This window comes from Schistocerca piceifrons, chromosome 7 (genome assembly GCF_021461385.2).
Source record: "Schistocerca piceifrons isolate TAMUIC-IGC-003096 chromosome 7, iqSchPice1.1, whole genome shotgun sequence".
In the NCBI taxonomy this organism is placed as follows: Eukaryota; Metazoa; Arthropoda; class Insecta; order Orthoptera; family Acrididae; genus Schistocerca; species Schistocerca piceifrons.
The window spans coordinates 163045888-163057965 of NC_060144.1; positions in this window are offsets into that span (position 1 = coordinate 163045888).

A 12078-nucleotide genomic window follows, 5' to 3' on the forward strand; every position below is an offset into this window, starting at 1 on the left:
TGCAAGTCGAGAGAAGGCGAAGATAACACAACCACAAAAGCACGCTAGTAGTCTCTGTATCAACAGATGAAGATACATTCTCATTTGTGGAGCTTAATATACTTAAAAATACCTCAACGCTGATAAAATTTGAATGTTAAATGAAAACTTTTCACCTAAAACGAGCTGCGTAGCTCTATGAAAAGTCATTCACAGTGAAAGTTTTAGACTTGCAGATATGTCACCATCTTACTAACACTGTCGTGATACGACGGGCGAGTCTCTGCACAATGTAGTCGGATCAGTTTCCTTTGAACAATAAACCTGTTACGTTCAAGTTATGGTCTCTGTTATCTTGGTATATGTAACGGAAGTACTAACGATATTCTGTTATGAAGTGTTTAAAGTGGTCATGTTACTCCAGTGCGACACTCCTTGCCACGAACGGCCAAAAAACTCTGTTTTGCGTATTTTATCGGTGCTTTAAAATGCGACCCACTCTCTGTTTGAATAAAAAATTATTGCCATGGTGATCATATAAATATATTTCAAAATGACCACAGCCTCAGACCTGAAACCCGATACTAAAATTTAGTTTTAGTTGCGAATTAGTCTAATTGTAAGAAAAGTTTACACGGCTAGTGACTGGCGCCTCCCTGCACCGATGGAGACATTTATAAACGACTGGTTGTGAGTGGATGTAGCCGAATTATCATAGTATTCAATCAGCTGTGCACTCAACCACTATCTGCAGTCTCTGTCGTATCCAGAACATTAGACGTGGCTTCCGACGAAATAGGAAATAGAGTATGAGACAGAATTAAGGATCCATTTCTCATATATCATGATGAAAACGCATTACTTAATGAGCACAAACATACATTGCTTTTTGTACCGTTTCATAATATCTGCGACATGGTATTACCAAGCATCACATTAACCTGCAAATCTCACTGGGCTCTTTTCTTTTCTCGTGTAGTTGCAACACTGGACAGACGATTTAAATTATATAGATTAGAAGAGTAAGTATTTTTCCTAATACTGCTATAAGCATATGAAGGCTTTTAAATTTTTTTACATTGTAGAAAGTTTTCTAAACAGAGTCTTATATTTAAGTTGCCACAATATCTTATTTTTAGCTTACAGTTTCCTTTTCTTTGCTTTTTTTTTTAATCGTTAGTCTTCTGACTGGTTTGATGCCACCCGCCACGAATCCCTCTCATGTGCCACCCTTTTCATCACAAGATAGCTCTTGCAACCTTCTTCCTCAGTTATTTGCTGCATGTATTCCATTATCTGTCATCCTCTACAGTTGTCCCCTCTTTCTAGTGCCATGGAAGTCATTTCCGGACGTTTTAACAGATGTCCTATCATCGTGTCCCTTCTCCTTGGTAAAATTTTCCACATATCCGTTCCTGTCCGATTCTGCGCAGAACCTCCTCGTGCCTTACTTTATTAGTCGAAGTAACTCGCAAGATTATTCTCTGACACAAAATCCCAAATCATTCAATTCTCTTGTGTTCCCATTTCCCCACACACCATGTCTCCCTAGCATAATAAAGCTGTGCTCCAAACGTAAATTCTCAGAAATATCTCCCTCAAAAGAAGACCTATGTTTGATACTAGTAGACTTCTCTTAGCCAGGAATACCCTTTTCGACACTGCTAGTCTGCTTTTTGTGTCCACTTTGTTATTTAGCTATTGAGGTGACAGACTACCTATTTTCATCCACTTGGTAATCGCCAATTACGATGTTAAGTTTCTCGCTGTTCCCATTTCTGCTAAATCTCATTAATTTTGTGTTTCTTCCATTTACTCTCAATCGACATTCTGCACTTGTTAGGCTGTTCGTTCCTTCAACAGATTCAGTAATTCTTCCACACTTTCACTGAGAACAGCAATGTCATCAGTGAATACTAACATTGATACCCTTTATTTCCACTCTTTTACCCTCCTTTTATCTCCGGTATTCCTTCTTGGTCGAATAGATGGAAGTGCAGGGGCGACATACTATGTGTTACACTGCTTCTAATACGTCCAGTTCGTTCTTGGTCTTCCTGTCTTATAGATTCCACTTTTTTCTAGTACGTTTTGTATATTACCCGGCTTTGCACATGGATTATCGCTAATTTTCTCAGGATGCTGAACACTTTTCACCATTTTAAAATGCAGAACGCTTTTTCCTGGTCGAGAAATCTTATGAACGTGTCATGATATTTCTTCAGTCTTGTTTGCATTATTGACTGCAAAGTCAGAACTGCCTCTCTGGTGTTGTTCCGTTTCGTAAAGCCACACTGATCGTCATCAGACAGTTTCCTTTTCCAGTTTTCTGTATGTTATTCTTGTCAGCAAGACGGACGAGTGAGCTGTTAAGCTGATTGAGTGATAATTCTCGCACTTGTCATCTATGGGAAGCTTTAGAACTGTGGATGAGATCTTTCCTAATGTCTCATGTTATATGGCAAGTCTTATACATTCTACACACCAACGTGAATAATCGTTTTCTGGCCAGTTCCCCCAATGATTTTAGATATTCAGCTGAAACGTTGTCTATCCTTTTGCCTTACTTGATTATAAATCTTCCAAAGTTCTGAATCCTGATACTGGATCCCTTTTCTTTTCCCTGTCGACTCCTGCTTCTTCTTCTATCGCGTCATCAGGACAGTCCACTTCCTCATTGAGGCTTTCAATGTACTCCTTCCATGAGAACGGCTCAGTGTCGGTTAGACCGTCAGCGAGAGCGCACATTTACTTCCTGCTACTAATAGGGCGAGTACACTGTTCGCTTGTTACATATTTTTACGAGCTTCAAGCAGGAGCAACATATTTTCAGTTATCTGTGTAGTTACTAGTTTATTTTTGTAATTTATTGCGTGTTTGAGTGCTTACTAGGCCCAGCCTCTTATTTCAATAATAGTGTACTGTACAGTAGTGCCGTTTCTATCGACCGTTGTATAGTACAGGCTTTTGTTTGCTTGGATAGAACAGCTCAGTGTCAGTTAGGCCATCAGTGAAAGAGCACTTCGAATTACCGCAGCTAATAAGGTTAGTACACCGATCGTTTGTTGCATTTTTTTCACGAGCTTAAAACAGGAGCGACTGCAGTAATGGATAGGCACTGTGATTGTTGTGTACAGATCCGAACTGAGTTGGCGACGTTTCACTCACAGCTCCAGGTAGCATTTGCTTCCGTCACACAGTTTGAGGCATCTGCCAATGGGCGTCACTTTGGGGGATCGAACGCGGGGATACGAGGGACATCGAGCACGTCTCACGTGTTCTCCGATCGGTCCACTGCTGTGATCGCCGCGGGTACTGCCTGCACTGTGGTTGACCCCTCAACCGTGGTCGAGTGGGAGATCATTCCGAAGTCTAGCAGGCAGCGAAAAACTTTCCGACAGGCCAATTGTAGGGTCTCTCTGGTTCGTTTGACGTACAGGTTTCGGGCTTTACCTGTGGCTGACGATGTCTCTGAGCTGGATGCAATCGTCCAACCTGTTCCAGAGCAAGCTTCTCGGCCCTCAACGTCTGGGCATTTACATAGGATGGGTTTGCTGGTAGTTGGGAGCTCCAGCATTAGGAGCATTATGGGGCCCCTTAGGAACAGGGCTGCCAAGGAGGAGAAGGAAGCCAGTGTGCACTCCTTGTGCATTCTGAGGGGGGGGGGGGGGGGATTCCGGATGTGGAAAATGTGCATCAGGATGCCATGAAGCGTACAGGGTACATCCAACTGCAGGTGGTGGTTCATGTTCATACCAATGACATGTGTCGCTTGGGATCAGAGCAGATTCTGTCTGGTTTCGGGAGGCTAGGGGAAATTGTAAAGACTCCCAGTCTAGCTTCCGAGATTATGGATGAGCTTACCATGTGCAGCATGGTCGATGGAACCGACTGTGGTCCTTTGGTGCAGAGCCGAGTGGAGCGTCTGAATCAGAGACTCAGGTGGTTCTGTGCCGTTGTAGGCTGCAGATTCCTTGACTTGTGCCATCGGGTGGTGGGTTCCGGGATCAATACGTCAGGAGTCCACTACATACAAGAGGCGGCCCCACCGGTAGCGGGAGCTGTGTGGAAGGGACTGGGCGACTTTTTTGTTAGATGGTCTCAGGGAACCACAGAAGGGGCGTCCGTCTAAAAGTGGCCAGGTAAAACACAGTAAAGTAGCTGTAGAAACGATTGGTATTGTAGTTGTAAATTGTTGTAGCTGTGTTGGGAAAGAACCAGAGCTCCAACCCCTAATAGAAAGCACTGATGCTCAAATAATTGTAGGTACAGAGAACTGGCTAAAGCCGCAAATAAGGGCAGCCGAAATTTTTCGAATGATCTAACAGTGTTCAGAAAGGATAGATTAAATGCAGTTAGTGGTGGATTATGTATTACTTTCAGAGGTAGTTAGCCTTGTTGCAAAATTGAAGTAGATAGTTCGTGTCAAATAATGTGGATAGAGGCTATACCTGACATTAGGACAAGACTATTCATTGGGTCGTTTTACCACCCTCCCCCTTAATGTTTATTTAGAGTAAAATACAAAAATTTGAAGTTAATATTTAAAGAATTTTGAGACATTTTTGCTAACAGCGTTTCCCTTTTACATACAAAACATGGTTCAAATGGCTCTGAGCACTATGGAACTTAACTTCTAAGGTCATCAGTCCCCTAGAACTTAGAAATACTTAAACCTAACTAACCTAAGGACATCACACACATCCATGCCCGAGGCAGGATTCGAACCTGCGACAGTAGCGGTCGCGGGGTTCCAGACTGTAGCGCCTAGAACCGCTCGGCCATCCCGTCCGACCCCCCTTACATACACTAACAGAAAACAAAGCCACAACACCAACAAGGAGTTGTGCAGCATAAACGATGGTAGGTAGGCGTGTTTCTACATCTGAAAGACGATTTCGAGATTTTTGCCAACAACATTTCCCCTTTATATACACTTATAGAACCAAAATCGCAACACCAAGAAAGAGTTCCCCCCCCCCCTTCCCCGACGCAATTCAGATGATATAGTTGCTGAAAAGTTCAAAGAAAACTCGAGTCTCATTTCAGGTAAGTACCCCTGCTTTAAAGCAGGCGGCAGGCATAAAACGTCATCCGAAATTGTGCTGAATGCTTCCTCAGAAAGTTATTTTGAACAATTAGTTCATGAGCCCACTCGAAGCGTAAATGGTTGCGAAAGCATACTTGACCTGTTAGCAACAAATAATTCTGGACAAATAGTATTGTGACGAATACAGCGATTAGCGACGACAAGGCAGTTGCTGCTAGGCTGACGTACCGTAACACCTACAATCATCAAAAAGAAACGCAAAGTATATCTATTTAAAAAAGCTGATAACAATGATCTTAATGTCTTTTTAAGAGACAGTCTTCATTCCGTCCAATCTGATCATGTAAGTGCAGAAAAGTTGTGCAATGTTTTCAGTGAGAGTATCGACAGCAATTGAGAGATATTGAAACGTCCCCTTAGAAAAATTATTGAATTACTGTGCTGATAAATCTCTTACATTATTTGATTTTCAAACAGCTGAGAAAAACTGAACGTACTCAGACATTTCGGTCTTTACCTATTCTGATCAACACTGAACTGACACACAATATTTTTTTAGCGCAACGCAATCTGACTTTCAATAACACCTACAAAGGAATGGCCCTGACTAACAATAACCTATACCTTTCACAAATCACTTACCTCACAAAAATGCTCGTTACTCAAACTACTGCAATACAGCGAGAGCCAATAGTGCCAGCTAAATAAAAGATCTACTGAAGGCATTAACTACTGATAGGCATAGTTAGCAAATGAAAGATATTGACAAAGAACAAACAATGTATTTACCTTAACAGTGTTCAAAAGTCATGATATATATCAGTTCATGACATCCAGTCTTACAAATTTACTGTCTCTGATGGACACACGTCCAGATCATCCACTCTCAAAACTCCGCCATCTCTCTCCCCACATCCACCACTACTGGCGGCTCACCTCCAACTGTGCAACGGTTCACGCTGTTAACAGCCAACTGCCCAACACTACAATAGCAAATTCCAACAATGCCATCCAGCCACAGACTGCACACAGCACAGCCAGTCATTTTCATACAGAGCGCTACGTGACGGTGGCGTTGCCAAAATAAGAAACTAAACAGTCTACTTACAATATTTACCACATTAATTAATAAGTGATGGTACTGATCCCCAATGGTACACAAAACTGGTCAGATCATTGTTGCAGGAGCAACGAAAAGAGCATGCCAAATTTAAAAGAACGGAAAATCCCCAAGATCGGCAAAGTTCTACGGAAGTTCGAAATATAGCGCGTACCTCAGTGCGAGATGCTTTTAATAATTTCCACAACGAAATTCTGTCTCGAAATCTGGCAGAAAACCCAAAGAGATTCTGGACACACATAAAGCACGCCAGTGGCACCACAACAGGTCTACCAAAGAGACTGATAACAACGGTGAAGTTACTGACGACAGTGCCGCTAAAGAAGAGTTATAAAACACAGTTCTTCGAAACCCCTTGACCAAAGAAGGCGAGGTAAATATTTCTGAATTCCAATCAAGAACAACTGCCAAGATGAGAAACATAAAAACAGATTTCCTTGATTTAACAAAGCAGCTTAAATCCCTTGACAAAGGCAAGGGGTCCGGTCGAGATTGTAAACCAGTCAGGTTCCTCTCAGAGTATGCTGATGAAATATGCTCCATATTCAGCAATCATATACAACCACTCGCGCACAGAAAGATCCGTACCTAAAGACCGGCAAATTGCTCAAGTCACACCAGTATCCAAAAATGGAAGTAGGAGTAATCCGCTGAAATACATGCCTATATCACTAACGTCGATTTGCAGTAGGGTTTTGGAATATATACTATATTCGAACATTATGAAGTACCTAGAAGAAAACGATATATTGACACATAGTCCGCACGGATTCAGAAAATGTCGTTCTTGTGAAACACAACTAGTTCTTTATACTTATTAAGCAATAAGTGCTATCGACAGGTGATGTCAAATTGATTCCAAAAGATGGCTCTGAGCACTATGGGACTCAACTTCTGAGGTCATTAGTCCCCTAGAACTTAGAACGAGTTAAACCTAACCAACCTAAGGACATCACAAACATCCATGCCCGAGGCAGGACTCGAACCTGCGACCGTAGCGGTCTTGCGGTTCCAGACTGCAGCGCCTTTAACCGCACGGCCACTTCGGCCGGCAAATTTTTTCCATATATTTAGATATCCAGAAGGTTTTCGACACCGTTTCTCACAAGTGTCTTCTAACCAAACTGCGTGTCTATGGAGTGTCGACTCAGTTGTGCGACTGGATTCATGATTTCCTCTCAGAAAGATCACAGTTCGTAGTTATTTACGGAAAGTCATCGAGTAAAACAGAAGTAATATCCGGCGTTCCCCAAGGAAGTGTTATAGGCCCTCTGTAGTTCCTGATCTATACTAACGACATAGGAGACAATCTGAGTAGCCATCATAGATTGTTTGCAGATGATGCTGTCATTTACAGTCTTGTAAAGTCATCAGATGATCAAAACGACTTGCAAAATGATTTAGATAAGATATCTGTATGGTGTGAAAAGTGGCAATTGACCCTGAATAAAGAAAAGTGTGAAGTTATTCAAATGAGCACTGACAGAAATCAGCTAAATTTCGATTACGCGATATGTCATAATAATCTTAATGCTGTAAATTCAGTTAAATACTTAACGATTACAATTACAAACAACCTAAATTGGAAAGATCACACAGATAATATTGTGGGTAGAGCAAACCAAAAACTGCTTTTCATTGGCAGTACACTTAGAAAATGCAACAGGTCTAATAAAGAGACTGCTTACACCACGCTTGTCCGCCAAATTCTGTAGTACTGCTTTGCGGTGTGGGATCCGCATCAGGTGGAACTGACTGATGTCATTGATAAAGTACAAAGAAGGGCAGCTCGTTTTGTATTATCGCGAAATAGGGGAGATAGTGTCACAGATGTGATACGTGAATTGGAGTGGCAATCATTAAAACACAGGCGTTTTTCATTGCAACGGGATCTTCTCATGAAATTTCAATAACCAGTTTTCTCCTACGATTCCGAAAACATTATGTTGCCACCCATCTACATAGGGAGAAATGATCATCACAATAAAATAAGAGAAATCGGGGCTCGCACACAAACATTTAAGTGCTCGTTTTTCCCGCGTGCCATTCGACAGAGGAACGGTAGAAAGACAGCTTGAAGGTGGTTCATTTAACTCTCTGCCTTGCACTTTATTGTGAATAACAGAGTAATCACGTAGATGTAGATGTATCCACTCTCTCCTCCGCATTTAACTTTTCAGTTAAAATTGTGCTCTTAATCTTACGGCCCCTGCTTTCACTTTCACCGAAGGTTGTTTTCGGTCTTGTATTTGCTGGGTCAGTCCTTACGACATTAAGTTCTTTTTCGATATCTTGGCTTTTTCCATGCACCCATTTCTCCTTAGCTTTTCTGCACTGTCTGTTTGTTTCATTCCTAAGTGACTTGTATTTCCGTGTTCCCTAACCACCCTGAACATTTTTGTACCTCCTTCAGTTATAAATCAGCTACAGTATTTCTTCTGTTACCCATAATTTCTTCGTAGTGACCTTCTTTGTGCTTATGTTTTGCAGTTCAACTTCTGTGACTGCCCTTTTTACCTCAATGTCAAAATATTCAATTATGATAAACGGTTTCCCTGCTGTCGTTTTATCATGTCAAACTAGAGTCTTCAAAACATCCACTGCTCCTCGTACATACTAAGAATTGTATTGGAAGCAGAACCGTAAACTATATCAGGTCATTTCACGCATTTCTATTTATCTTTGAGTTCTTTTACTAATGAAAGTTATTCGATGTGGACAGAATTAATATTGTTGATTTTTCTTGGCCCATTTAACAGCATATGTGCAGATGTTTTAAAGATGAAGAGACCTCGCACGAGCTCAGTGTGGCATGTGGATAACGCGATAGGGATGTGTATTTTAGTAAAATTGTACCCATATAATTGTATTGTCTTGTGTGAATCCCTCCTATAATCTGAATGAGCAACTACTTGTTAACATACACCTATTCAATCTGACAAGCCTTGCTTGAGATATTCGTGACTGCAAATGTTTTATGAAAGGCAGGTGCATGGTAGGATATATAACAAAAATATTATTCGTTATCATAAATGTAAGACGTTTGTGTGACTAGATGATCGTCATTAAGCAACATCGTTGTATTTAGATTGTAACCATACTGCAACTTTATGGGCCGGCCGGTGTGGCCGTGCGGTTAAAGGCGCTTCAGTCTGGAACCGCGTGACCGCTACGGTCGCAGGTTCGAATCCTGCCTCGGGCATGGATGTGTGTGATGTCCTTAGGTTAGTTAGGTTTAATTAGTTCCAAGTTCTCGGCGACTGATGACCTCAGAAGTTAAGTCGCATAGTGCTCAGAGCCATTTGCAACTTTATGGGGAAATTTTCATATGTATGTGTGAGTGACCTACTGAAATATGTTACGTACGTGAAAACTTTTTTGAGGGATTATTAGGTTTCGCTTCCGTGTTTAGTAACATAGCTACATATTGTTTCGAGAAGTTTCGTTCATTTAAGTAGTAAGAAATGAGAAATGTTCTTGTACAGGTGGCCAAGTGTTTGGAGGAAACCAGGATTAATCTTCCCGCTCTTGTGGGAAAACGCTCCTTTGGACACCCACTCCAAAGTACTAACCATTCGTCCTCCACATGAATATTGTTGAATAGGAAGTATGAGCATCATTACTTCTAAAAGGAAAAAGTGTAGTAGGAAAATACTTTATTCAAGTGTTTCAGAAAACCATACTAGATGGCGGACTCGCCATGGCAAGGCAGTAGAACGCTGAGTCTTCAAAGGAGAGAGGATTTGCAGAAACCGAGGTATCAAGTACCGCAGACAAAGCAATTTCATCCTCAACCGGTGTTGGAACGTACAAACGTGTGTCTGAGGTCTGGGATACTTACCATTACCCTTGGGATGCAAGCCCAAGTTCAAACAGTTGACAGAAAGTACATGCATTTAAGGCGATATGCTGTGGGTATGCTTAAAATGTTCCCAACGCCGGACATACTGTATTAGCAACAAAAGAAGACAAACCTCGACACAAACAATAAAATAGTAAATCCAGTGGTGTTATAGGGTCTTGAAATAACAATTCCTTATTAATTTTTTGCAATGTTCACACACAAAGCAGGCAATAGGGTCACTGTCTATACGCGCAATATAAGGCCATCCGCTGCAGAAGCCACATTGCACCCAGTCTTCCTCAAAAGTCTCTCCGCAAAAAAGGTACTCTGTCTCCAAACTATTCTCTCTTCTTTTCCTCCTTAAAAAAAGAGACAATCTTTCCTTTTTTTAGCGTCTGTGAATTATTCTGTTTACTTGCTACGTTTGAATCAGTAACTCGTTTCTGTCTCTTGAATTGCATTTTCTCTTAGTTTTGTTGTCGTCTGAATGGTGTGGATGTCAATGTCTCACTTATTTCTACCCTTCTTCTCCATTTAACGATTTCCCCTCTTTAAATCATTAGTCACAGGAGACTTTTTTTCAATGACATTTATGAAGCCTTGGGAAGTAGGAGGTACAGCGGTATCGACAGGCTTTGGAAGGATCAGGCCTATGGGGCTGTTGCCCAGTTGCATTGCTGTGGGTAGCTGACCAAATTCGTAACCAGCCGATGTGTTACTGTCCGGTACAGTTCTAGAGTTCGAAGATGGGAGGAAATCCAACTGTGCGAAAATATTTTTGTATAGTGGATAGATGGCAGTGCATTGGAATCCTACTGTTGCCAGTTCCGTTCTGCAATTTTTTGGAGAAAGCAAATGTAACCAACGCTTAAATATCCTTATCAGTAATCTTCAGCCCCAACCTGCCGTATTTACTCAGCCAGGCCTCTGTATGGTCAAGTGGCTAGAGATTATACATAGTGTGTTTTTGAGTGTGTGGGTGCTATTCTGTCATTCTGCGCAACGGATTAATCTGAGATGTACCCTTTACCCTGTGGCTCCTGCAAGATGCAGTTTCCACCCCCACACTACTACAGAAGTCAGACAGACGCTCCTAACGTTCTAAAGAGAAATGCCTGAAGAACTTTCAGCAATAAATATCGTCTCCTCGTCCACTGTAAGGAAATGACACAAAAATTAACAAAATTTCTTACGTAACTAGTGAGATACTAGGGTACTGAAGTAGTGCTAGTTAGTGTAAGAAAAACATGAAATTAACGAAAATAATTACTTATTTTGTAAAAATTCTGAGAAATCACAACGACACTTTCAGTTATGAACTGAACAAATTATTTCCGGGTTCTTTTCGAAATGTCAAGTTACCTCTTAAGGATAGGACTCGCTAATGAAATTTCTATACAAAGTTTAAGGTTGTTATTGACTTGGCAGAATGGCTGAGAGACGCGCCTACTCAACTTGAATAATTATCCGTTAGAATGTTGCTAGGTACTGTTGAGGCTGTCGCATGTGAAATGCAGTGAAGTGTACTGTTGTGGAGGAAATATGGGGCTCGCAAGAGCTGTAGCGCACAATACCGTAAGCTGCGATGACTGCTGTCTGCGCCTCTTGCTGCTGACAAATAAGATAACTCTCGTTCTATCTGGATTGATCTTCGCCAACCAAACTCTCCCTATGCCTTGACGAAGTCAAGGACTGCTCTTCACCCCTAGTCTAACTATTGGCCTGGTACACCAGTCAGATAACCAGTCCACTGCGATGCCACTGAAATATTCGCTCGCAGGCTTTTAACTATAACTCTGTCCATTCACACCACAAAATAAGTGTGGCGACCAACACAGTGAACGATGCTTAATCGCAACGACTCAATATATAGTCGCACTCCAATTCACTCTTGACAGAGGTGCTCTCCCAGTGACGTACTGAGGAGAGACTGGTTCCTCGCTCTTTGAGTACACGTACGAGCGCACACGCTTTTTGCTCCAAAAGCGACAACGGAACGGCCCCTTTCCAAGCCAGACGTGAGGGGTATATCTTTCGGTCCCTTCCATTACTCCTTCAGCTCAAGGGGTCAGGAATACCGTCTGC